General features: G+C 52.0%; 1 protein-coding gene across 4 annotated transcripts in view; it reads right to left on the bottom strand.

Moving 5' to 3' along the window:
• CHST15 (carbohydrate sulfotransferase 15) overlaps positions 1-27,581 on the bottom strand; it is a 91,498-nt gene that overhangs the window by 36,742 nt on the left and 27,175 nt on the right. The window contains exon 1 of one of the 4 annotated variants that reach the window (XM_045809340.2): positions 25,550-26,419. The exons of the other annotated variants lie outside the window; for them this stretch is intronic. The gene's annotated coding sequence lies outside the window, so the exon portion shown is untranslated. Of the gene's footprint in view, positions 1-25,549; positions 26,420-27,581 lie in introns of those variants that run through there. 4 annotated transcript variants of the gene reach the window in all.

Raw genomic sequence — 27,581 nt, 5'->3', positions numbered from 1 at the left:
ATTCACTTGTTTGCTCCTTTGCTGGGCAGCTCTCTTCTGAAGGGGAAGCTTGGAGCAGGCCCGGCTGCCATGCAGTGGGGCTGCGGAGGCCCAAAGCCAACAGAAGATGGGGGGGTAAGAGAATAAAAAATAAACATGTCGTCTTTGTCCCCAGTTCTTGGCAATAGCTTCTAAAACCCTTGGAATTTCCCAAATGAAGGGGTGAGAGGAGCATTCTTTTGTTATTCAGAACAAGCCCCATTCAGCCACAGCTGAATTTATGCTAATGAGATGACTCTTCGGGGAACCCCTGATAGCTTCAGGATGGGGCTGGTGGCCAGAAAGCCCAAGCCTCGATTGGACAGTGAGAAGGTTGGAACTTACAGCCTCACTTCCCCAACCTCCAGGGAAGCAAGTGAGTTAGTCCTCAAAGGCCGATGATTTATTAAGCAAGCTTATGTAATGGAAGCTCCAGAAAAACCCCCAAAATGACAGGATCTAGAGAGCTTTCTAGTTGGTAAACACAAGGAGGTGCTCCTAGGAGGGTGGCTCCGCGCCCCTCCCCCCTTGTCTTGCCCCAGGCATGTCTTCCATCCGGCTCTCCTGAGTTGTATCCTTAATAACTGGTAATAGTAAATAAGGCGCTGTCCTGAGTTCTCTGCATTGTTCTAGTGAATTATGAGACCTCAGGAGGGCCTTGTGGGAACCTCTGAATTTGTAGCCAGATCAGACAGAAGTTGGGTAGCCTTGGGACCCAGGACTTGTAACTGGCATCTGAAGTGGGGGCAGTCTTGGGGGACTGAGCCCTTAACTTGTGGGGTCTGTGCGAGCTCCAGGTAGTTACTACTGGAACTAAGCTAAATTGTAGGACAATTCAGCCGGTGTTTGGACAGTTGGAGTTTGTTGGATGGGGAAACAATATCAATCTTACAAGTTTTACCAAAACGTATAACCAGTATCTGGTATGTGAAATACCCCTTGATAATGTCGATTAAAAAGAAGTCCTTTGGGGCGCCTGGGTGGCACAGCGGTTAAGCGTCTGCCTTCGGCTCAGGGCGTGATCCCGGCGTTCTGGGATCGAGTCCCACGTCAGGCTCCTCCGCTATGAGCCTGCTTCTTCCTCTCCCACTCCCCCTGCTTGTGTTCCCTCTCTCGCTGGCTGTCTCTATCTCTGTCAAATAAATAAATAAAATCTTTAAAAAAAAAAAAAAGAAGTCCTTTGACCATATCCCAGACGTGGCTGGGGCCCTTGTCAGTGCAGGGCCTGGAGCTTTGAGGCTTCCAGACCAAGTTCTGGCTGACTGGACAGGAGTGGTACAGAAGTGACCGCGACAGCGAGGCTCTTCCCCACCCGGAGCTTATATCCCACCAGGAGTCAGGGGCTACAGGGCAAAGGACAATAAACATGACAAAGGAATAATCTCATCGCAGACACTGATAAAGGCAATGAAGAAAATACAAAGGGAGAATACAATGAAACCATAACAACAGGCGTTCTCTAATGCAGCAGTAGGGCCAGATCGTTCTTCATGGTCAGGGGCTGTTCTGTGCACTGACCTCCACCCCCAGGTGAGACCTGCACCCAGACAGGACAGGGGGTCCAGCAGCAGGATGTCCAGAGAAGCGTAGCTGGGAGGGGACACTTGAATAATGAGAAGGAAGCCAGCCATGTGGGGCTCAGGAGAAGTAAAGACCCTGTGAAGGAGAGAAGCTGGGGAGCAAAGCCCAGGGGGACGACCAGGAGGGTAGACGCCTGGGCTTTGGGGCGGGTGGGGGGTAGGAACCAGATGGGAGAGGAAGCAGGAGCCAGATCCTATAAGGCCTGGAAGGCAGGAGTCAGGGCTGAGATTTGTCCAAGTGCAAAAAAGGATGCACACCACATATGCTCTCAAAAGGATCTTTGCAAGATGTGTAACTATTAACTAACATAACCCAGTGAAGAAAAACTGAGTTCATGTGACTGTATTGAAAGCAAAAGGGATTGCTGTTAGACGCCTGAACTGGCCTTTCCCATGTGCCACGATCATCCTGAGAACAGTTCCACAGAAACCTAATGCTCAGGTGATTCTTCCTTAAAAAAATAAGCAACACGCGTCCCTTGCACTTTACCTGTCTGGAATGTTCCCGTTTTGGTGCCAGTCGACTCAGATGAGCCAGGACCCTTGTGCTCCCAGGCAGGTACTAAACCAAGTACTCAGGTATACATTTCAGTGAGATCTCTTCCCAGCCTGGGCTCAGTGCTGTGCCCTATGCAGGCAGACAGCAAGTGTGGGAACCTGTACCCCTGTGCGAGATCAGATGACTGGTCCCAAAATAGAAAGCGTTCAATTACCCAGCCCTGGCTAGGATGCCCCCTATTAACCTATGCACCCCAAGCATCATTAGCAAGCCATTTATAACAAAATTGTAATTGAGAGACCCAGAAATACCACTTTAGAGTAAGTAATTGAATGCCCCTTTGGTGTAAGATCGATAAAGGGCATCCAATTTCACCCTAGGAAAAACTTATTAAATTATTGTAGCTATGAGCTGATACAGCAGAAGAAAGATGTACAAAACTTCAAAAGAAATCTGGATGGACTTAAATAAATAGCTTCATTTAGGTAGCCCATTTACATCTGCCCTCTGGGAGGAGAGAGGAAAAAATAGCTAATTACGTTATTTTACTTGAATGTTTTAAGGAAAAAAAATGTGATGGGTCTTAAGTAACCTTTACGAAAACACAAGGCTTTCTTCTGATTAGCATGTCTAGCTGCTGACATTTCTCTTTGGGCTATGTATATGGAAATACATTTCTTCAAGGAACATTCATCAACAATTACAAGAAGGAACATTTTTCATATTTAACTCAAAGATAGAAAATTGTCTCTGAGACTGAGAGGCAGCAAGCCTGAGGAGTCCTGTACAAGCAACAGATTACCAGTTTCAACCTGATGCTGGAGTTTTATGCTTTTGGTCCCTATGCAGTCAATCAACAGAATAAAGCTACGACCCTTGATGATGGCTCACTGGCTACAGCATAGTGGAAGGAAGCCAGTCAGCAGTCCTGTGGGCCAGGATCCCAGAGCCGTGTCCACCCGGCGACTTTAGACAAGTCGATTAAGTGATCTGGGCCTCTGGATTCTCAGAAGAAATCCCTAACAGTAACGAATCACACACAGCACCATAGCCTGAGTGCTGGGCCAGGACACTCGGCTTTGACATTGAGCAAGTCATTATACTCCCCTCCTCCTGTTTCCCTGCATGTAGATGGGGAACACTCGCAGGACCTCTCCCATAGCTCAATGCTGTAAGCATTAAGTGATCAATTCATATAAAGTGCTTAGACAAGTGGCCCATAGTAAGTGCTAAATAAATCTTAGCTCTTTTGGGGGCACCTGGGTGGCTCAGTCGGTGAAGCGTCTGCCTTCAGCTCAGATGATCCCAGGGTCCTGGGATTGGGCCCTGTGTCGGGCTCCCTGCTCAGTGGAGAGCCTGCTTCTCCCTCTCCCTCTGCACTATCCCCCACCTCCCGCTCAGGCTTGCTCTCACTCACTCACTCTCTATCTCAAATAAATAAATAAAATCTTTTTAAAAAATGGTGGGTCTTTTTATATAGACATAGTCGCAGCCCACGAGAAATATTTGGTAAGTAGCTGATTACTCCCTACGGCAGATTGCATTATTGGTTCCAGTTCACCATCCTGCCCTGTATTCTACCTTCCATCACATGAATGGGCAGCAACTTCACCACGAGCAATGGGGTACGTGTCTCCACCCTTTGGTTTGAGTGTGGAGACTGGCTTTGGCCAACAGAATGAGGCAGAAGTGACAACATGCCAGTCCCAAGACCAGGCCATAAGACACAGCACGTGTACCCGCTCGGCCTCTGCACCTTCGTCGTCACTGTGGGAAGAACATGGCGGCTTGGCAGTGCCTGGGGTGGTCTGGTATGTGACAGAAGCTAACTGATACACTCTCCCACAGGTTAGAAACACTAGGTGTTACTAAGTTACACTGGTATACTTTTATGTTTAGAAGCTTCAAAAAGTGTCTTTATATGAGCAAAGTGAATCGTGAGCGATTCAGGCCAAAGCAATTCATCCAAAGACCCAGTGCACCAACTGAATCAATGCTTTTGCCTAACAGAACCCCTTGACTAACGCCGGAAGCAGATATGCCAAAACAGTGCTGGAAACCCAGATGGCAGCTGTTCTCGAACAAGACATAGCTGCCCAAATGTCACACACCAGGTTACTTTCTGGCAAAATGTGTGTTTGTGACAACCACAGCTGTTCTGTTTTGTGATCTGGACAACTGACCCCATCCTCCCCACTTCCCGATAAAGACACCTTCTTCCTTGCCTCGCTCCAGGGCCGCTGTGGTTTCTTCTGTGCTTCCTTGAGCAAGCCCTTCCTGTAGCCGAGTCCTTATGGTGTCGTTGTCAGACTGCACCTTTCCTGATGACGGAGACACCTCATCCGTGCTTTGTCTACAACAGGGGTTTTCAAACTGCGCGACCTGCAGGGTCTTCCTGGCGGGCCCAAAATGTGTGTCATCCGAAACACAGGCAGTTTTCAAAAATTATTTTTAAAGCATACTTGACTATATAGTAAGTTCATCAACATACTTGTTAATAATGACCACTTCCCATGCCTTACAGTATAGAAAATATATTCCCAACTATTCTTACAACCCATAAAATACATCCCTACAGAAACAGGTGTTTCCTCTGTGATCAGATCTCCATAGGATGCAGCCAACTCCTCCCCTGCATCTGGTCTAGAGGCCCAACGATTTGCAACTTGGTAGAAAGTGGGGATGTAGCAAAAAATGTGTTTTTTTTTTTAAAGATTTTATTTATTTATGTGACAGAGAGACAGCCAGCGAGAGAGGGAACACGGCAGGGGGAGTGGGAGAGGAAGAAGCAGGCTCCCAGCGGAGGAGCCCGATGTGGGACTCGATCCCGGAACGCCGGGATCACGCCCTGAGCCGAAGGCAGATGCTTAACGACAGCGCTACCCAGGCGCCCCCCAAAAAATGTTTTCTGAGCAATGCAAACAACGCATTGCAGGCTTTGGAGTCAGGCAGACCTGCATTTCGATCAGACTCCACTCCCTGCCAGCTGTATCATCTCAGGCAACTGACTTGCCCATTCTGTGACATTATTCCTTCATCTGTAAAATGGGAGTAAAACCATCTGTGTCGCCTAGCATGGATGTGAAGGGGAAATGAGATAACAGATACAAAATGCTTCATCTGGCATCTGGCACCTAGCAAACCTCAGTATGTGACAGGTGTTCTTTGCATTCTTCTAGAGAAGCCCTCGGGCCCTCACTCCAGGCCTAGTTGCTTGCAATGTATACATAATTCTAGGCACGGGTGTCCAATTTTCCTGTCTGCAACTAATCCGAAGTAATGAATGAGAAGAGGCAGGTGGCCGCGAGAGGCGGCACAGAGGAAGAGGAAAGAACAGCCAGGTTTTATAGCAGAAGGAAGATGCTAATGAGCAGAGCCGACTGGGATCATTCCGGTGCCCCGGTAACCAGGGTGGGGAGCCCTGGAGAGTCTGAGGCAGCTGGGGGTGCAACTTGGGAAAAGCTCAGCCCCTTCAGAATCATCATCCATCCATAACCTGCTCAGTGCTTACCACGGAGGACCAGTTTTCCAGAAATGGGCCCATCCCCAAAGGCCTAAAGGTCTGGGCTAAGCAAGCCGCTTCTTTGCAGACAGGAGGTAAAAACAGAAACGAATTCATGGAGAATTCCTGGGGCCTTCTACAGTAAAGTCCTTCCTGCTATGACAGACCTGAACACCTCAAGAATGATGGTGGGGAGTCAGGGCCCGGGTCAACACCTGGGCAGGCTCCAGGGAATCCAACCTATGGGGACCCGCTCAGCCAGGCCTGCATTTCACAGGCAAGGAAATCGAGGCCCAATGGGATTCTGTACTTCCCCAAGGATGCGCAGCTCATCACAGAGACCCAGCGTCCTGATCCCTGTCTCCCCACCCCTGCCCCAGCACCTCATCAACGGGGAGCCCGTCCGCACCTCCGCCCCGTCACCCTGGCCGGGCCTCGGACAGTCTGGTAGTTCCTCCCAGCCCTTTCCCGTCCCTCCAGAAATTCTTTCCTAAAGAACAGATTTGCACAGAGATACAGGACAGGGGGCCCTGGACATGTGGTGGCGGACATAGAGGGTCAAGGCAGGTACTTCGTTCAATCCCCTTGTCGGCCCCGGGACACCGAGTCTTAAACTGTCTCAATTCAGACTCTATCCATCATGCAGGCACGTCTGCTCCAGCTGCAAAGTACTATGGGCACGACAGGGGGGGAACCAGGATAGGGACAAGGTTTGCAGGGGCTGGCCTGGTGCCAAGTGTGGGGCAGGGGACAGAGGTGGGGCTGGTGCATTCACGGAATGCTGAAGCTGAGACAGCAGGGAGGAATGGAAAGGGCCCCGTGTGCGGGATGCAGACGAAGCGAAGCCCCGAAGCCCCGGCCCCTTTTGTTTTTGCGCATCAAAGGGAAAAGCCTGGACCTAGATGGCTGAGGTGGTGGCTTTGAAACTTGATAGCCACAAAAGGAACACCTTCCCAACCAGGCAGCAAGCTACTGCACGCGGCCCCTGATATCCCCCAGCGTGTTCTCAATCCCGTCCTGATCACTAACCTGGCTGGTCCCCAGGGCAAGTCACTGCGTCTCTGGGCCTGTTTCCTTGTAGGTAAAACCTGGAGCTGGCACTTCCTCTTTCAGCCCAGACACTCACAGGTGTATGATTTCAAGTGAATGTTCCCCTGATACAAACCCACTGCCATCATTTTTCTGTCTTCGAGGGCCGCTAAGAAGCCGGCGGTCCGGCAGCAAGCACGGAGAAGCCGGGGCTCACCTCCTTTACGCTAGGCAAAACAAAAACTGCACAAGTAGCCCCAAAGACACGAAAGTGTTTTCTCCTTAGCCCACACCCTTAAGCACATGTTTATCAAGCACCCACTGCATTTGCTGAGGCAACAAATATGAAAAACATAGCCCAGGCCCTCTGGAACATTCCATCGAACTCCAGAACAAAGTCTCCAGAGCCTCCAGAAATATGGCCACACTCAGAATCACATATTCCATTTCAAGGGCAGCCCCGCAAGCCCCCTCTGGCTCCGAGAGTCTGCAGACCCTGGGAGAACCAGCACGGGTTCACGGAGCTGAGAGGCGTCCTCACAACAGAGACACGGACCCACGGGATCTCTGCCGGTTGAAGGCAGGGGGGATGAATGGGATCTTTTTAATATTCTCTGAGCTGGTGGCTCTCCAGTAGGGTCACGTGCCCCCACTCCCTTGTGCAGGAGACACCGCCAGACACCCCCGTCTCTGCCACGCACAGCACGACGAGATTTCCCCAGCAGAAGGGAAGGGTGGACAGGAGACTCGGAGACACTCATGCCGCAGCTGTCCCACGGTGACTTCAATGCGTACGAGACGCTGAAGGTCTTTGTGACACGGCTGACGATTTTCTTTCTCTGAAACCAACTGGGGGGAAAAACGATTTCTGGTGGCTCACTTTACTGTTGCCAGGGGTCGTGCAAATCCATACTAGACTTAGGTACTAGATTTTTCACTCAAGCTTATAGATCTACCGACAGTGGTTTTCTCTTAAGGTAGAAGCTACTGGAGACGAGCTTTCATGATCTGCTATGAAAGCTGCCTACCTAATGCCTCTTGGCAAGAAAGCAACGGCCGTCACATAACGTAAAGCATTTCAAGGAAGCAATCTTCTGTCTGTTTTAAGGCATTCAAAATTCAAACTTAAATATTACCCTTTGTGCAGACCCAAAATAGGGCTTTCAGGGACCCCAGAGGATGAGAGCACCATGTGAGTTCCCTTCCTCTTTTTTTTTTTTTTTTTTTGAGAGAGAGAGAAAGGGGGGGGGCAGAGGGAGAGGGAGAGACTCTCCAGCAGACTCTGCACTGAGCACAAAGCCCAATGCAGGGCTTGATCTCACAACCCTGAGGTCATGACCTGAGCCAAAATCAAGAGTCAGGACGCTCAACCAGCTGAGCCACCCAGGCGCCCCAATGTGAGTTCCCTCCTTGATGGCAACCTTCTGAGGTCAGCACTGCGACCCCCATGTTACATGTGGGAGACTGAGGCACAGCTGGGGTGAACACATACCCGGAGCCCCGCTGTGGCCAGCCAGCACCAGGACCGAAATGCAACTGCAGGCCTGTTTCCTGCAAAGCCCCATGACCTCTGTCCCGCACCCACCATCAGGTAAAACAGCAGCTCTGGGAGAAACCTGCTCAGAAATCCAGGCTCCCGGGGCAGCAAGAGCAGCCTCCGCCCAGCCCACCGGCCGTCCTGTCTCCCTATAAGCTCTTCGAGGGCAGAGTCAGCAATGCTCAGCCCCAAATTCCAATCAGTGCAGGCACTGGATCTCCCACACAAGTTTCCATACCTACCGTGCCTGGCATCAGGTGGGTACCCACTAATTTTTTTTTTTCAAGTAATGAGTGAAGGAGCAAACTCCCAGCAGATATCCACAACAGGGCTTCAGCCACTGAGTGACAACAATAAATGTGACATGAGCTCAAATTTATTAGGGTTTCCTTGTGCCCAGACACCAGGCTGGGACTTTTTGGATGATTCCGTCTCTACATCAAGACACTCTAAGAGGAAAGCCCAATTAGCATTTCCACTTGACAGATGGGGACACTGCAGCCCAGAGAATGGGATCCTCTACCCCTCCTCCCCCATATGACATAGAGTAGAGAGCGAGCAGACCTGGGGATCAAGAGGCTTGGGCGGAGCACCTTCCAAGCGTCTCTTAACCAGCCACGTGACCCGAGGCAAACCCCGGCACCCCTTAGACCCTCATCTTCTTCTTCCCAAAGCAGACACATCACATGGTCCGGTGATCCCAGGAACCCAGGTATGTGGTATATTCTGTTACTCTTCCTTATGCACGCTTTCCAGGGTTCCAACACCTGCCATGAACCTTGACTAACTAGAAAAAAGGGATGCGATGAGGGCCGAGGGCTCACTGTATCTCTTGTGCAGCCAGACCGCAAAAATGAGAGGCAGATGCTAGCTGGCGTTCAACAGTGTTCCCTTAACACAAACAGCAAAGTGAATAAACAGCAGCAGCAGCTCTTAGTATAAGGCCCAGAGATGACATCTCAGGGCCAAAAGGAGCAGGGTGGCTCCCCACCCCCCCGGCTGAGTCCCCAGAACCCTCCTGCGTGCTCGGACAGCAATTCAGAAGAGTGGAAGGCCATCGAAGAGCAGAGGAAGCCCAACCCAGATGTCCTTCAGTTCGGGCGAAGAAGAGAGGTCTTGCATAGACACATAGCTCACATGTTCATACCCAAGTGCGAATAATGATTTTGCAGATGTACGGCGGCGCCCTTCAATGAATAAATTAAAGGCGGCACAGTTGAATGGGGAGCAGCTGCGTACTCCCCACCAGATGGCTTTGCTGATCTGAATAGTTTTAAACATTGTTTTATTTCCAAAGATAAGCAAAATAAGAGTCTGGTTAACCCTTGAGTAAGAAGAACCTCCTGAAAACACTCCTTTGGAATTTATTTCTTTTGGATGGAAAGAGTGAACACTCTGACGGAATCACCATGTCCGTGGGAGGTTTTTAGAACAAGGTGAAATGGGATTTCTCCAGGGTGTCGTCTGCAGGCAATGGACATTCACTGTCAGCCCACAGGCCTGGCCCTTACTTGGAGTGGCAAGAAGCAAGGAGCAGCCCAGCACCAACCCCAGCTTGGGTGTTTAGACCCCAGGGATATGGCAGGTGCACCAGCCCCCCCGGACTGTGGGGAGGTGTACCAGCCCCCCAGGGCTGTGGAGAGGTGTGCCAAGGGCTGCAGGAAGCTACAAGACAATTTGAAGCTTCCATGTTCAAAATATGTAAACATTTCCCACATGACAAGCACTGTTTTTAAGTAAAGCTAAGCTCAGATGGATCACTAAATGGTACAAAATCTGCAGAGTTGCAGCTTGCCTTGCCGTCTGCACACGGCTTAGGCCCGGCTGGGGGCACCCCGGTGGGGACGGTCTTCTGCCTGAGGGTGCCCTGGACGTGAGTTTGAGAACCACTGCTATAGAGCAGAGGGAAGCGAACCCACAGGAACTGAGCACCTGTTCTACGGCAGGAACCGCGCTGCCTCCCGTCCACCTCGGCGACGAAGCCGTGCGAAAGATACATGTAATTGCTCCATTTTGCAGGTAAGAAAGCCGAAACTCGGGGCAGTGAAGTGTCTTGTCCTAAATCACACAGCAAGTAAGACACAGAGCTGGATTTAAACACAAGCTGAACCCAAACTCCCCATCCCCGCACACGCACACTCGGACACGCCAGCCGTGGGGGTGGGCAGGGGGAGGGATTTGCTCTCCACTTACATGTCTCCACATAGAGCAGTCCTCACATTGAGCAGTATTCCTTGTGTCACCACAAAGACAGTAAAGATGAAGTAATAATAATAAATATTGAATAAAATGGTGTGACAAGTGGAAAATAGACCGGGCCAAGGCCCCCAGGACAGGAGTTCTCATCTCTGAGCCTCAGTTTCCCCTTCTGTGGGAAATGAGTGCACTCTTGTCCCCATCCCCAGCTCGGGTGGCCCGGGGGGATGGCACTGAGGCCACAGGGTCCCTTGAGGCAGCGTCCGGCGGCACTAAAGGGCTTTGCACGAGGTACAAATGGGACATTATGTGGGAGCCTCACTTCATCCCCTTATTTCTCGAGTTACCTTTGCATCGATAGCATCTTCCCATTGGACATACCACAATGCTCAACTGTCATTTAAAAAAAGATCCCATCCCCATTTCACTAGGAATGACGTATGCCTGGGAGTGCGCCCTGCCTTCCCTGCTGCTGCCATGGAAACGACAGAGTGAGTGTGCTCGTTTACAATCGTGGGCACGCACTGGCCAAGAGAGCACCAAGGGTCCCTGAGCAAAAGGGGACCCGGAGGACACTGTCTTGTGCTGTTCACTGATGCCAAATGAGACTTTGATGAGGCTGACCCAGGATCCAGCGTCACATGGGTACACAGGCGTGGGAATGGGCACATTGCCCTCGTGGAAAGAGGAATGTAGTGGCAGAGAAAAAAGATGAAAAACCAAAGTGAGAAGTATGTGAACGTACACACATGCCCATCTGGTCGCTGTGTGCCCATGGGCACGCTGCTTTCCCCTTTTGGGGCTCAGTCTGCTCGTCTATAGACCGGAGACCCCACTACACCTACCACAGGCCTCCAGTGGGGTAACCCATGCGAGATGTCTGCGTGCTGGCCGCCAGCACCAAGTGCCCAAGGAGCAGCAGCTGAACCACCGTCCCCATTTCCCCACCTCCTCTCCCTCCCACCGCTGCCGGGGGGAATCTGGGCTGGGCAGGAGGGATGCCAGCCTGTGTATGAAGACCCAGCCAAGGCTGGCTGCAAGGCAGGAAGGGGGAAAGCTGCAAGGGCTTCGTATGGGCCAGGTCTGGAGAGACTGAAATAGGCCGGAAGAAGAGCCCTCCTCGTGGTGACATGGTGACAGGGCCACCAGGACACCCAGAGCCTAGCGCCGCTTTTCAGATGCAAGGAGAGACCCAAAGAAGGAACCAAGCTACACGATAGTGGTTTCAAAGCCTCCGTTAGACGTTTAAGAAAACAGACCCAGTTTCTGATAACCTCACTCAACTCGGGCATCCGCAGTCACAACCGTGTAAAAGAACTAGGTCAAGCAAGTATTATTTATAGACGAGTATACCCCCCCGACACAGAACGTGGATATGGCCAGGCTATGGGAAAGGAGTTCTCTTCTCCATGAAGTAGAGACACTCTTGAACTGTTTAGTGGCCTATATTTTTCAAAAAACCTCTCTGAGTTTCAATACTTGAAGTATCATAGCAAAGGTGACATTCTCCAAGAACAGCTCCATCTCTCTCCAGCCACATCTCTGCCCGTCTCGCTGACGAGCAGGGGCTGCTGCTCGCCCAGGGGAGAGCGCCTCTGTTTCGCAAGGAAGCACAGCAGAGGGGGAAATAGGAGGCAGCCATACAGCATGTGAAATCACACAGCTGGGCACAAGAGCTGTTCTGGACCCTCGGTTCTGTGTCAACAAGTAAACAAAGCAACCTCTTCAAATTAACCACAGAATGGAATCTTTTTCATAAAGATCTGGAAAGCCTTCAGGCCTCATTATAAAGGTCGGGACTTGTCTGCAGAGGGCTAAAAAAAAAAAAAAAAAAAAAAAAAAGTCTCAACGTAAAAAAAAAAAAATTGACTTTAACCAAGTCCTCGTAGCTGACTTGCTATCAAGAGCTGCTCTGGTCTCTGTTTCAGTAAAATAAATATTTGGCTAAAGCACACAGTTGTTCGGACTTCAAGTCAGCTCCCAGTCAGCGAGAATTTTTCTTCTACACAACCCGAGGGCCTACGTGATGCTTTCCTCATCCCTCCAAAGGCCCAGCAGATGCTGGGGAACCAAAGCCCGAGCAGGAATACATGGTGAGCGGAGCAGGAACACAGAGGCGTGGCAGCACCTGCAGTCCGGGGATACTTCTAGATCCTAAAACCACCACTGTATGGCTTTGGGCAGGCCACCTAACCTCTGAGCTCTGGGCCCCTGGGCTGTAAATGGGGGACATTACCCACTCTCCCGCCACACAACAGGAAGATGATGGGAGAAACAGAGACCCTGGGTGCCCCCTCTGCCCCTCTACCGTCTATCCCACTGCCACCCCCCAGCTCCCCTGGCCACCTGCTTGGCTCACGAACTCCTGTCACCCTTCAGATGTCAGCCAAGGGCCCCCCTGAACCTCACACCCCAAGTCGGGCCCCATGATCATCCACCCAAACCCTTCTAGCCCCATCTCTGTGTGCTTCCTGGGCTGGCCCCCCTGCCCTGACCATGTACTGTGATCCTCACGGCGGCCAGAGTGCCTCTTCCATTCACTTTTACCACTATTTCCTAAAGGAAGAAAATGAGAAAGGAAGGCAGGAGGCAGGCAACACATATAAAACTACAGCACATCGCAGAGAATTCCCAATAAATACGGGGGGGGGGTGGTATTTAAAATAGAACTTAAAATTCTGCCATGGTGAAATTCTGCCTCTCTAGGACTAGTCCTTATGTCACTGAAAACCCACTTGTCGGGGTCTGCTGGACCTGCAGCTGGCACTGGCTTCCACCACAGGGCCGTGGGTTGGCCCGGGCCCCGTCGGCCTCGGCCTCCAAGAGCCACCCCCACTACCCCGGGTCCGCAGGAGCAGAAGCCTGGGCCCCTGCCGCCCGTGACTGTGCCTCATTCCCGCCAATGTCAAGCACACCCCTCGTCTTTCTAAATTAGCTTTCATGCTTAAGAAGACACAAAATGATATGTCTTAGTAAATTTTATGATTCTTATCTGTGGCCAGAGGTTTGTTTTTTCCGTTCTGTTTTTACCCATCTTCAGGGCTTACAACCCCCTTTCAGGCAAAGTTCTGAACGCACTTGGCCCCCACCCTCTCTCCGCACAAAGCCGCAAATCCCAGGACTGAGTTCACAACAAAAGGGAAAAGAAAGACCCCTCCGCCCTTCAGATCGCTTTCATTCAAGGATTTGGAAATGTTTCAAAAATGTCAAGTACGGAGCGTGGACCAAAAATCCAAATTACCTTTCTCTGTCCTTCTTTCTTTCCCCTTTTCTTCTGCGGCCCCTCTGCTCCTCTCACCTCTTCTCAACTTCAGAAGAGATAAGATACCAATTCCCTCTGTACTTCAGTGTGCAACTCCATTTCGTGAACTTGAGGGATTTCCTGGGTTTTACGGGTGGGGGGAACTAGCTCGGGTTAAACGCTTCCTGGCAGCACGGCACAGGGCTGCGGTGGGCAGGGTGCTGAGCGTGGACCAGCTCTGCTCCCGCAGAGGGGCGGGCGTGGGGGACGAAAGCGGACGCTTCACACGACCCGGGGCTCGAACCCGGGGCTGTCTCTCACCCCGGCCACCAGGTCATGTCTGTCCCTGCTTCTGCCTCTGTTTCCAGGCCTGACCCCCACCTCCTCTGACCACGCCGGCTGGAAGAAACGACTGGACTCTTCCACACAGCACTGGGGCTGATCTTTTTCCTGAATGTTTCTGCACCAGGGTGACCTTCCACCTTCTGAGGACCAACAGTTGGGACCTGGCTGGACCGTCTTTGGCTGACTCAGTGTTTCTGAGGTTTGCACACCCTTTTTGCCATCGTAAAACCTGAGGCGAAAGTGAAGGATTAGGAACAAATCCCCAAGATGCTAGCGATGGCCAAAAGCACTCACTTCACAATCTGGAAGAGAGATGGAGCCGTTTCAGCTCGGACAGGGTGGCACTCTGCCTAGACTGCAGGTCACCTCCCTCCGTCTCAGGGCGGCTCCCCCCGGCCCCCTGAGCTCCCCACGCAGCTTTCCGGGACCTCGCAGGGCCTCTGGCCACAGAGCCTGCGTTAGCACACACCTCGGCTTCAGCCTCCTGCTTTTGCCCCATTCGCCTGCACCCCTGCTTGGATCTGACCAGCTCCCCGACAAAGGGGCTTTGCAGCTGGAGCACAGGAGCTGTCTGCATAGCCCAGAGTCTCTGGCTGGCCTTCTCTCTGAGCATTGCTGAGCATGCAGGCCCCCAGCCCGGGCGGCACGACAGCAGCCCTCCAGACACCACACTCTGTGCTCACGCCGGAGGATGCAATGATGTGCCAGGACTCCTGCGAGCAGCATACTTCACGCCTCTTTAAAATCCTCTTGGGGGATTTCAAAGAAGAAATTAGGAACATTGTTCAAGGGTAGCATGAAGCTCTTAGATACTTATCTTTTATGGATATTTTCTGGCCAGTCGTTTCCATTCACATCAGTGAAACCGCGGCATCTCTTTCAGACCCAGCTGCTCTGTCACCAGGGCTGGGCCTTGAGGAGGGAGGCGGACGAGAGCCGACGTCTGTCCTGACCATCTATGACCTGCCTTCCCATTGGGCATGGAAGCCACCAGCACAGAGCGAGACACCTGAGAGACCATCTGGTTTAAAGCTCTCATTTCACAAGTGAGGAGAGGTCAGTCAATCGGCCCAAAACCTCAGCTGACGTTCAAGTCTGACAAACGGGGCAGGTGGAGGATGTCATGTGTTGGGCAATTAAGCTCCTAACTGGAAGCCTCGGCCATCAGGAATTTGGGGAAACAAAGTGAGAAATATGGTAACGTTGTTTCCCCCAAGCAGAGTCAGGTTTTCCAATTTCAGTAAAAGTTGCGTCGAAACGTGTGAAACGAAGCAATTAGCCAGATACTTAATATCAAAGCTCCCAGAACCTTTGCCTGAGCTATTAGAATGATGGAAGCAAAAAATGAGCATCTGGCTAATTCTGGGAGTCACTGCCTCCAGTCCTCACCTGCTCCGGGGGTCACAGGCAGAGCCGGGGGGTGGCGGCGAGGAGGCTCCGCGGTTCCGTGTGCCGACCGCCCGGGCACAGGGTGGTGATCATGAGCACATGGTTCATCTGCCAGCTGGGGTTCTCATTCTGGCTCCAAGGCCTGACCCCAAGCCCTCCTCCGTTCCCCATCTGAGAACTGGGGATGATGATGATGATGATGATGATGATGATGATGATGATAATGTCTAGTCTAACTGAAGTGCAGGGAGAACTGAGATAATCCACGGCCAGTGCTGAGCAAGGAGCCGGGCACCCCTAAGTCCTTGACTAGATGGCAGCCGTCCTAATTACGCGTTATCCTCACCATTACGATTATCCCCATTCCTATTATTATTCGGGTGTGTGTTTCGCTGACGAGTCAGGTAGGTCTCTGGTCTGTTCTGTCTCACTCAGCTCCGAGTTTCCTTCTGGCCCCTTCTAGAAGGCGGGCTCACTGAGATGCATCAGAAATGAATTACTTTGCTGTCTGTTGCAACAACTGATCCTTCATATTCTAATCCAGGAAAAGAAGATCAAAACACATACATTTTAATGTCTTCTAAGTCAGTTTAAAAAGAATTGCCGTGCTCTTATAAAAAATTCTGCTTTCATATCAATGCCTTGATGGCCATAGTCTTAAATACACACACACACACACACAAAAGGCAGAAAGACAGAAGAAATAAGGCCTTGTGACTTAACTTTTAAAAATAAGGCCTTGTGACTAACTGCAAAGTGTTCCGTTTTAATAAAAAACACAAATTCAAGAGATTAAAGCAGGATCGTTTTTATCTTAGAATGGTAGGTCTGATTCTGGGCCTCAAGCCCACAAAGAAAGCATAGCAAAGAGATAATCCAAGCTAGGAAGAAAGTATCCAAACAGGTATGAGCAGGTCCCTCTCTGGGCTCAGCTGCAGTCAGACATGAGTGGGACACGACCAGTCGGGGTGGGGACCCCGCCTCTCAGAGGTGGGGAGGCGTCGCATCCCCGCACAGACATCCGGCTCAGCACGGTGCCCCAGAGGCCCCTCCCTCGGAGGCCACGGGCCTGAGTCTCACCCGGCAAAGGTGCAAACTCCCACAAAGCAAAATCCCATTTGATTTCCCACATCCCTTAAAACCCCCAAATGTAGGTAGAATAGGAGTCGATCGAATTCCACAAGCTCAGCTTTCATACCAATCGATGCCACACAGGCCATAAATACAGCCAGGAGACACAAGCGTCTAGTGACGTTCGAGTTCACCCCTGCTGTTTTCGGACCTCATCAGTCAGCTGGAATGGATGACAAGGGGCGGAGGCTGTGTGATCGGTGTCACACGGCATGAGTCATTGGGTCTGGTCCTCGGGAGGCTGCTGCCGGGGGGCCCAGGGTCCCTGGCAAGTCACCTGGTGCCCTGACCCAAGCTGCAGTGTCACCATCAAGGTCAACCAGTACAGGAGAAACTCAAACAAGCAGAGAGCAGAGCCTATGGCCTGGGAACAGCTGAAGAGAGCAGGTATTTACCGGAAAGTTTATGGTTTCAGGTGTAGAAATTTGAGTCACTGACTTTAAACGACCAAGCAGAGGACCCATGAACCAGGACCTGTGTCATCCACAAACACCCACTGAGGGACACCTGAGACAGAGGCCAGCCTGAGACCGTCCCCAGCCAGCCGGCTTGTCCCTGCTGAACCAGACCCTAATCCTCCGCCCAGACAGGCACAGATTTCTCTCACTCTGCTTTCCCACTAACATGGGACTGTTGCGACTTTGGACACGTGGCCCCACCTGTTTCCTGGGGCGACAAGAGAATGCTGAGGTGGCCCAGGGTGCTGTCCAGAGCAAACGGCAGAGGAAGGTCAAGTGGATGAACAGAACTCTGCACAGTTGGGAAGCTTTCTCTTTCAACGTGTGATGGTTATGGTATTGTCCGAGAAACAGTGTGTAGAAGGGAGAAAAACAACACTGCACTTAGAATTTTAGAATAAGGCACAACGTTGGTCTGAGCTTCCTAACCACTCCCAAGTCAGGGCCCCCAAGCCTACCCACTGGGGTATAACTTCAGGAAGGCCAATCCCCCACCTTCAAAGGCCCTACTGGATCTTCAGACAGCATGCTCCAAATTCATCCATTCAACAAAGTCCATGAAACCCCTCCTGTGGGCCGGGCCCAAGTGTCGAGCCAGGGGCACCGCAGTGAACCACACGAGGCCTATGTGGTGGGCTCCCAGGCCAGGGGGCGGAAGCATCCAGAATCCCACAAAGGAGGTACTAAGACAGATGGGCTAAGTGCGGGGGGTGAGAAAGAGCTGCTGGCACACGGACGTGCTCCCCCCGGTGCCACAGCCCGCCACACCTGCCCGGGGCTCCTCCAGGGGCCTCCCACTCCCCTCCAGAAACACAGGCGCCAAGACCAGGCAGAAACGAAATCCGTTTCACTTTCTGGGACACACTTCTGTCGCTCAGGGTTTGAAGTACTATCTTCCAGGGCAGGGCATCAGAGCAACGGTCATTTCCAAAGGCAGCCCCAGGAGAGACGTGGTCAGAAGGGCAGGGCACTCGGGCAGCTCACCGAGGGCTCTCCCCTCCTCCGATGAGGCACCCTTGAGGCCAGGGGTACCGCCAGGTGTGTAATCAGCCCCAAACCCCACTTCCAGGTGAGCGAAACAACAGGAGACAGCAGGCAGCTCTCACCTCTTCCCGCGACCCAGCGCTCTGGCTCAACTCCCAGCCAGGAAGAGACAGAATCCTTAGAGCAGCGTGTCCTACGGAAAGAGAACGGGAGCCACACACCCACGTTTCAACATTCCAGATGAAGTTCCTTCTCACGTATTTTTTTTTTAAGATTATTTATTTATTCAACAGAGAGAGAGACAGCCAGCGAGAGAGGGAACACAAGCAGGGGGAGTGGGAGAGGAAGAAGCAGGCTCCCAGCGGAGGAGCCTGATGTGGGGCTTGATCCCACAACGTCGGGAACACGCCCTGAGCTGAAGGCAGACGCTTAACCGCTGTGCCACCCAGGCGCCCCTCCTTCTCACGACGTATTTTAGTCAACCTGACATATCCAAAGCATGACCATTTCAGCATGCAGTCACTATCAAAGCCATTAATGAAATTGTTTGCATTATTTTTTCATACTGAGTCTTCAAACTCCAGTGTGTATTTTTACACTTATGACACATTTCAATTTGGATGTTAAATTTTCACCGGAAGGACCTGATCCGTACTGATTTCATAAAATGTACAGTTAAAAAGGAGCGTTACATGCCCACGTTGCTCCAAACACTCTCACAAGTTTTCCAGTAACTGAACTATCTTTTTAAATTTAAATTAATTAAAATTAAATGCAGTTCCTCAGGGGCACTGGCCACATCTCACAGGCCCGCTGGCCACGTGTGGCTGGTGCGCCCATATGGCCAGAGCGGATACAGTGCCTCTCTGTTGTCTCAGAAAGTTCTACTGCACGGGGCTGCCCAGGACCCTGAGCTCCTTAACAACGAGGTCCGTTTCATGCGTCCTCATTCCCCTCCTTACCCAGCCTCCCGCAAAGGCACTGGGAAGTCACTGTTTCCCACAATTGATGTTAAGACTCACCTCGGGCCCTAGGTAAAAACACAGCTGCCTGGCCCCGCCCCAGACCTACTGGGGCAGATCTAATGGGGACGGAGGCAGGCAATTACCCCAGGGGACTTTTAAGCCTCAAGTTAATAGCCAGAGGGTTTCCTTTCTGCAGAGTCTCCCTCATCCAGCCATCATTGTTCTATGGCTGGAACTGCTGGAGCCAGGGGGGAGCATCCCTTTGGAACTCACCCAGGGCCCCTGCCCTGGGGGAGGGTACCTCGGGGACCGTGCCTCAGGGACACTGTCTCAGGGACGGTCCTCAGGGACCCTGCCATATTCTCTCCCCTTCAGTTTTCGGTCAGCAACAGGAGATCAGCCCACCTGTGCTCAGAATTCTTGTCAACACACAGGGACCCTCAGGAAATGCCAGCTGTCTCTTCCCCCTGCTTTGGACCCCTGGTCACACTGAAGAGCAGCCATGGGGGAAGGAAGAGCTCCTTGGCCACCTTGAACATGGGATGTGAAGGTTCGGCTGGTCAAACTGCACAAAAGAAGGGCCTGCACAGAACCAGTTGGTTCTGGGACCGGATCAATTTGCAAATAAAACCTTTCCCCACGGAGCCATGAAGTGGTGGCCACGCCCACCTGCACCACTTAGGAGACAGGCATCCCAGGCTTTATTCCAAGGCAAGCAGACACCCAAAGGGTGACAACTAAAATGCTGGATTCTGTACTCTCTTCCCAGAGACCAACAAATCCCCCTCCCCAAGTTCAGGTACAAAATCGGGCCTCCAGTGACACAAGACTGTGGGATGCAGAACCCTAGTAGGGACAGGGGTGTCTTTGTGGGGCATCATAAGAGACCTTCTCTCTACTGGTTCCCATTCATCCACGCAACCCAAACCCGCAGAAGGACCAGCGGTTAATCCCCCAGGGCCTTCCCATTTGGGGCAAACGACCATGGTACGGTTGTTCCAGGCTCTTCCTTCAGGAAACTCATATGCTGCTGGTGGGAATTGTATTTGGTACAATCGTTTGGAAAACTGGCAGCGTCTATGACAGCCGAGCACGCTCATTTCCAAAGACCCACCGTCCTACCACCAGGTCCGCGCCTCACGGCACTGTGTTCAGATGCTCATGAAAGACACACTAGAAAGTTCGGACAGCTAGATGTAAAGCCACAGACTGGAAAAGGCAGTGTCTCCCCACAGTCCAGTGGGCAACTCTAATTCAGCCACGAGAGAGAACCAACTACAGCTGCAAGCTACAGCTGGGAAGAAGCACACACACAGTGCTGTGCCCACGAGTTCAGAAAGAAGGGGAACGCACCGCATAGCCCTGCTTATGTCAAGGCCACAGAACAGGGGCAATGAGCCGAGACTGCGGAGGTGAGGCCGGTGGTTCCCCCGGCTGGGGGTTAGTGAGCAGAATGGAACCTGGGGTTCTGGGATGCTGTTCCTATTCTTGCCCTCGGGGCTGGCTGCACAGGTGAGGTCTGTTCGTGCAAATCCCTAGAGCCATATGTGTCTGGGAGGTGCTCTCTAGTGGATAGCACGCTCCAAGAAAAAGAGTTCGTACAAAAAAAGTTAGAATGGGTGGTGCTCAGTTTCTTCCCCGTACGAACCCAGGAGAGCAGCAAAGGGCACGCAGGCAGTGCGACACAGTGTGGACGCACCGAGGCAATCCAGCCCTGTCGCCCTGAGGAAGGTGAATGTCCTCCCATCAGGTGGACACCATTTCCACCCCAAAGCCTCTGCTTGTGAATTTCAGAACGGTTAACAGAGCTCATAACCACTTAGGGTTTATTTAAGGACCCAGCTCGAAGTCAGATGGCTAATGACCTCCCATTGCCAGGTTTGATGGGTTTCCAGGGTCTTCAATGGCTCCTCCGGGGTGGACGTGGCCAGGAGGCTGCGAGCCCTGGGCCCTCCTCTGCCGCACCGGGGGCCTGCTCAGCTTGGTGGCCTGGCAGGGCACATGGTAGGGGTGAGGTCTGAGGTGCGGGCTTTAAAAGGGCTGGCTCACATGTTCTTTCGGCCTCATTCCATTTTAGACTTTCTGGGGCCGAGGCTGCACCATCAACAGCAGGCCCGAGCCTTCCCGCTGCACCGCCAAGGAGGGAACTCGCCAAGGGGTACCCAGTCTCCCACTTCATGGCTAACGGGGCCAGTACCCCCAGAGAGGGAAGACACTGGATTCTCACCTTGGCCTTAGAAATCTTCCTTTCTGCAAGTTACTTCCAGAAAATTTCTTAAATCTCCCAAAGGAGCAAGACGACGAAGAGGTCCCAGGAGCCCTAAGTGTCCCCAGAGGAAGGCCAGCTTCCCTCTAGGCAGAAGACAGGAGGCGGTAGGCAGTGTGGGCCACCCCGCCCACGGGGGCACAATGCTGGAGTGGCGGCTCTCTCCAGGAACCAGGACTCCACGCCCTCCGAACCTTCTAGAGAGAACCCCAGGTCCCAGCACCTCATGGAGCTTGTGTGCCCCCGCCCTCATGCTCACCAGGACCGCCTTGTCGCTTAGCCAGCAGCTGCAGACTCTGCCCCTCCGGAGGCCTGCTGGGGCCTTCCCTCCCTCCGCCCTGGGCCCAGAACTTCCTTCTGCCCACTCTCCTCCAGCTTTGTGCATCATGGCCTGGAAGTCCCCCCCCCCCCCAGAAGCCCCAGTGCATCAACAAGCCCGCCCCTGAGGTCTCCCCTGTGCCACAAGCATCACCACTGCAATTAAATGACTGTTTGACTAAGTGTTTACGTCTAGTCCGTTCACTAGACTCTGAGCTCCGAGTCCACGGGGCCCGGACACATCTCAGCCACCACTGATCACCCAGCAGCCGGGGTTTATTCCCTTGCCTGTGTCCTTCTGTGGGTTAGGGCTCACGGAGTGGGAACACCAAGGCATCCCCAACACCCGGCTGGCCATAAATGTACTTCTCTCCCTCCCTAACATCTCCTGCAGCACAGCCATGAGGCAGGGCCTAGAACCAAATCTCAGCCCAGCCCCTCCCAGCTGGTTGGCCCCAGGCAAGTTACTGAACCTCTCTGTGCTTGATCTGCCCCTCTAGGAAACAAGTCTCATGTCAACTACCTCTGGGGCCAAAGGGGAGATTAACTGAGTTACGTGAAGTACTGACCATGATGTCTCCAACAGGACAGAATAATCTTGTATCTTTATAGTTCCTTCCATTTGAGGCTACTGTCCAAGAATGCTGGCTCACAGGCCCAGCAGGAACCCAGTCTCTGGTTCATTGATCCACTAACAGATTCCACTAAGAGTGGCTGAGCTAAGTGTGGCACAGGGCACCAGGGGTGGGCCAGACAAACAAGGTCCCCGCCCCTTTGGAGGCTATCGGGTTTGCAGAGGGGAAAGACTATTCTAGAACATTTATCTTTTCATGTCTCTCTCTCTCTCTCTCTCTCTCTCTCTCTCTCTCATTTTTCACTCGTGCACTGAGATTTTCTTCCCCAACAGCTTTAACCCAGAAGTATTATTTAAGTGATCTCAGACTCCCACACCAGGTAATAAAAATATTGTGGGTTTTTCGCCAATTATTTTTCTTTTCAAAATAAAAACAATGACTGTGGCTGTCTTCACAGGGAAAAGAAAGAAAACCAGCTTTTCCTGGCAAATGAAGGTTCTGTTCTTGTCACTGAGAAGTTGCGCGCACCGGGCCGAGTGCTCCCTCGGAGGGAGAAGCTGATTGCAGGGGAAAAGTGCAACACGGGGTCTTGGGGTCTCGGGCTGCTCAAGGGCAGCTGTGGCTCCAGAGAGCGGGATCCCTGGCTTGCTACCTCTCCCCAGCCAGGAGGCAGGAGAGACAGTCCCTTCTTCTTTCCTCGAGCTCACAGTCCCATTCAGACCCATCACCTTGTAAGGACGAAGGAGAGCCCAGCTCCGGGTGCTTTGAGCTCACGTCTCCAATGACCTCTGCACAAACCCAGGACAAAAGGAGGAAAACCCAGCACACAGCAGCTCCCCCGGGGACAAAGCTCCGAAGAGCTGACCTGGGCAGCTCTCCCGACATACTCTGAGCCCAGCACCGACCCCTACACCCCCTCCCGGTACAAAATCACTTTAATCCCCATCTCAGAGCCCCAGTTCCAATTTAAAACCTGCGAAGGCCAGCTTCTCTCCTTTGCTGGAGCCTTCCCTCCCTTTGGCAGCCAGCTCCGGATGCTACTTTCTGCTTCTCCACTGGCTCCTAAGAGAAAAGGCACCCACTGAGCGCGCACAAGTCCTGGCTAGCTGTGCTGGGAGAGAACAAAGACTTCACACAAAGGAGAGCCGGCCCTTCCAAGCTCTGTGGCCACTCGCTGCAGAGGACAGCGCTCGGGGCGCTCGAGTTCCCTAGCTGAGGTGCACCCGGCCGCCTCCCTCCTTCGCACACGGGGGAGTGACCAGAGTGACCTGCGGTGGCCCTGAAAGCCTGGACTCTCTCCAGGGGACTTCCATGCAGCCCGGAGGGCAGAGCCCAAGCGGTGGATGCCAGATGAAAAGCCGAGAGGGGATAGGCTGCTGCCCCTCTAGGGACAGAGACTCAGGGCCACAAACAAATACACATTATCCATTAAGGGGCGCTGGATAATCACCATTTGTCAGCCTTTTATACCGTGCTGTGAAAAATTACCAGGATTTTAGCTTTAGACACACACACACACACACACACACACACACACACACAATCTAGAAGGGTTTTACATTCAGGTTTTCTCTTCTGTAAGCTAAGCTGTCCGACAATGAGTTTCCTTAAAGGATTTTGGCCCCTTGTGCCTCTCCATTCTGAAAAGCATAGCGGTAGATGTTTCCAGATTTCCGGAAACTTGGAACCCATGAAAGCCACAGGAGATCCCACCAGCAGACCAGGACAATCGCTCCTGGAACCAACTCAGGTCAGCAAGTCCTTCCCGAGCGTACACAGGGGTCAGGCACCCCGCCGGCTGCAGCCCTGCCCTCCGGCCACTCACAAGCCACCATTCACACAAATGGCTCAAAGTCAAGTCGGTCTGGGATGAGCATCCTACAAGATACCCGGGACCAGCTCCCCGGACTGCAACCCACGCAGTCACCCCGGCCCCAGGCTCAGGAGGGCCCTGCACTGGGTTTAATGCTCTGCTGTCCCCGTTCTGAAATTCTCAGGCATCTTTTAGGAAGGGGCTCACAATTTCATGTGGCACTGGATCACTGGGCCCTGTAAATTATACGGCCGCTTGCGAGCGATCTGACAAGTTATGTAACCGGGATTCAAAGGAAAGAGAAATCATGCCCGAAGAGCTTCTCTTATTCCTGGTGCACATAACCACGAAAGAGCTGATACCTGGAAATGGCATGACACCTCGGGTCAAAGCTCATCGTGGGTCTGAGCAAGGACCTTTCCCAGAGGACTTCGGAATCAGCATCTGGCATTCTCCCCAGCAGGGAGGTTAGCGCAAGGCGCTTCCGTGAGCCCCTTTATCCTAACGCCGATCTACAGCAGCGTCTCCTCTCATGCAGCCTTGCCTGACAAGTTAAACAATACGGGCCCTTGAATTTATCACACTAACGCGATTATGCACTCATCCCAGAGTCCAGCCACCGTGCGCTCAAGCGGAGGCCCCTTCCGTGAAATTTACGGCGGAAGCTTACACTCTTCTGGCCCCTTTAAATGGGAAAATCTTTACCTCCGTTGAGCGATGGGCTCCTTCCACAAGCTGCAAAGAACAAGAAGCCCCTGGACAAGGGCCACTCTGTCAGTGTTTACAACTGTCCCCAGGACTGCGAGGTGTAAACACCATTTACAAACAAGCTTCATTTTAACCTTCCTTGGTGGAGAATGCAAAATCAATTAAGTATCTGCTGATAATGCCCCCGTATCTCGTTTTGGTGGCATTTCACAATTAACGTTGCCCATGAGGCTGGCAGTGAGCCGCCTCGCACAAGCCTTCTGGTTATTACGAGCATCACTCTGACCCACAGCGGAGCGTGCGGGCTTCAGACACAGCAGGCTGCATGGGGATTTTGCATTTTTAAGAAATCAGCTTGTAGACAGTTTAATTAAAATACACTAGAGCATAATTCAATTGGAATTGAGGCTCCCATCAAACCAAATTAGGCAGCAGAAATCTTCCCAACCTTAAAAGTACCTACTGGTTTTTCACCAGTAAAACCAGCTGCACTCAGAAACTGAACGGACATTCAAGGAAGGAAGGAAGGGAGGGAGGGAGGGAAGGAAGGAAGGAATTAATTTAAGGGACATAACAGATCTTCTCAGCCAAACCCCTCATGCCTCAGTTGAGGAAAGAGGTTCAGAGAGGCCAAGTAAGCAGCCCCAAGACACAGAGCACTCAGTGAGACTTGGGACCAGAAGTGTCAAGGCCTGAACAAGGAAGGCAGCCCTACAAGGGAAGAGCATGCAACCTCTGAAGTCAGACCGCCTGGCTTCAAGTCCCACTCTACCTTTCACTGGCTGCCAGAGTATGGACAGGGTGAACCTCTCTGGCCTCAGTTTTCCCATCTGTAAGTGGGGGTGTTAAGCGTGTCTTTATCAAAGGTTGCTGAGAATAAACACAGCACCCAACGACTGGTTATCATTATCTGAACTCAAGTTTCCCAACTCCCCGTTCTGGGATCTATCACACACTGTTCTTTAGGGCCCCTGAGATCTGAGAATCTCTCCTACCCGGGGACGAAGGCTGCGTACACGCAAGTATCAAGGGTGATGCTCCCAGAGTACCATGGGGGCGCGTGGTGGACGTGAATGGCACACATCACGGGTCTTCTGCTTTGACCGATGGAAACTAATCTTACGTGATGGCCAATTGGAAGAGATCCAAAGACGGTCTAAAAGATAAAAGACAACACTGAAGTTTATGAAATTCTAAAGTGCCGTGGATCCCTAGATTTCATAAAATTAAGTGGCGGCAGAATATGGTCTGTAGCTTAGTGACAGTATTTTACCAGTGTCAATCTCTCCTGGTTTTGATACTGTTCTGTGGTTACACGAGAAGGTATCGTTGCGGGAAGCTGGGTGAAGAGCACGCAGGAACGCGGTACTATTTTTTGCAACTTCTTGTGAGTCTAAAAATTATTTCAAAATAAAAAACTACAATACAATTATGAGGCAACATCTAGGAATGCCAAAAGATTAGGGGGATTCTCGGCAAGTTTTCAACATGTCAATACAGTCACAGTTTCCAGGCGGGATAGCCCCATGCGGACTTGGGAAGAGACGCTGAGTGAACATCTGGAATGAGTCTAAATCAAGCTATTCAGGAAAAAAAAATGTTTCTGTTGTTTTTCCATTTACTAAAACTCAGGGAAATTTAGGTTTTGTCCAGAGTTTAAAAACTAATCACAAACAATATAAAACGGAGCTATGTATCCACTACAACTACTGATAAACATTTATAGGAAAGCTTTGCAATACTACACCCTTAAGGATGTCCAGGGACGACCAGAGAGAGATTTAAAGTCTGTGAAAATAACTGATAGAAATAATCCGTTAAGGCCCGATATGTGTCAGGTCGGCCAGTGGGTCCTTGGACATCGTTCCCACAAAAGGAAGGCTGTCATTAACCTGTCACTAACCTGGACTGACTATAGGCTGCATGGAGCGTTCCAGGTGTGCATAAGGCCCAGTGTATCCTGCAAGAGAGGGAATGGGAGATCGAGGGGCCAGAGCACAAAACAGGCCGTTCCCATGGCGCTCACGGGTACCTAAGTGATGGCGGGACCTGGGGTGGGGAGGGAGAAGATTGCGAGAAAGCGACAGGAATGCAGGGACCTCAGGAAGGTAGCACAGGGAGGGAGGCAGAGCCCCATCTGAGAGTGTTAAAGAGGACGTCAGTCCTAAGGGAGAGCCGGGCCTTGGTCAAGGCCAGGCAGGAAAGCAACACTCAAGGAAGGGGCCACACCAGCCCAGGAATTTGCTTTGCCCCACTGCCCCGCCGAAGGGTCCCCTCTCCCACGAGAGGGCTGTTTGGAGCTGTCACAAATTCAAGTCATCAGCCCCACGTTCACCTTGGGGACTTCATGGTACTATTTCCATCTTGTGCGGATGAGTGTGGTTTCAGCTGCCCACCGTAAGACTTTGCCCTCAAGCATGTGTTAACATAAAAATAACCTCTGCTCAGGAGCCAAACCCTAAGTGAAAGGACAAGGAGGATGGGGTTTCTCCCGGTTTCCCACTAGCCCTGTTTCTGAAACTGCACCAGCTGGGACCAGCCAGCTTCGGACAAGTGTTCTTTACCCCGAGATGTACAGCAAGTGAGAAGGCCGGGCTGTAGATGATAATTTGGGGGAAGACAGAAGAATGGATGTCAACCCAAGTGTGCTTGAAACCAGGTCCTCCGACCAGCTCCCCGGTTCCATCAGCTGGGCCCCTCTTGGGGTCTTGGCACCCGCTGCTCCCTCTGCCTGGAACACAGTTCCGAAGCTTCAGGGATCAGCCTAGATGTCCCCTCATTGGAAAGGCCTTCCCTGATCACCCAGTCAGCCACTTGCTGGGCTCTTACTACTATCTATTCTCTGATACTTGTGAACCTGTCCGCTGTCTGACTTCCCCCCAGGAGAATATACGCTCCATGAGCACAGGGACCCCACCTGTCCAGCTACTGCTGCATTCCCAGCTCCTAGGACAGTGTCAGGCACAAAGCAATTCCTCAATAAGGGGAGGTACAGAGCCTGAGTTAGAAGAACTGGAGAAGTTGAAG

This window comes from Ursus americanus, chromosome 6 (assembly GCF_024610735.1).
Source record: "Ursus americanus isolate L20-20 chromosome 6, mUrsAme1.1.p, whole genome shotgun sequence".
Lineage (NCBI taxonomy): Eukaryota > Metazoa > Chordata > Mammalia > Carnivora > Ursidae > Ursus > Ursus americanus.
This window is presented reverse-complemented; position numbering and strand designations above follow the sequence as displayed.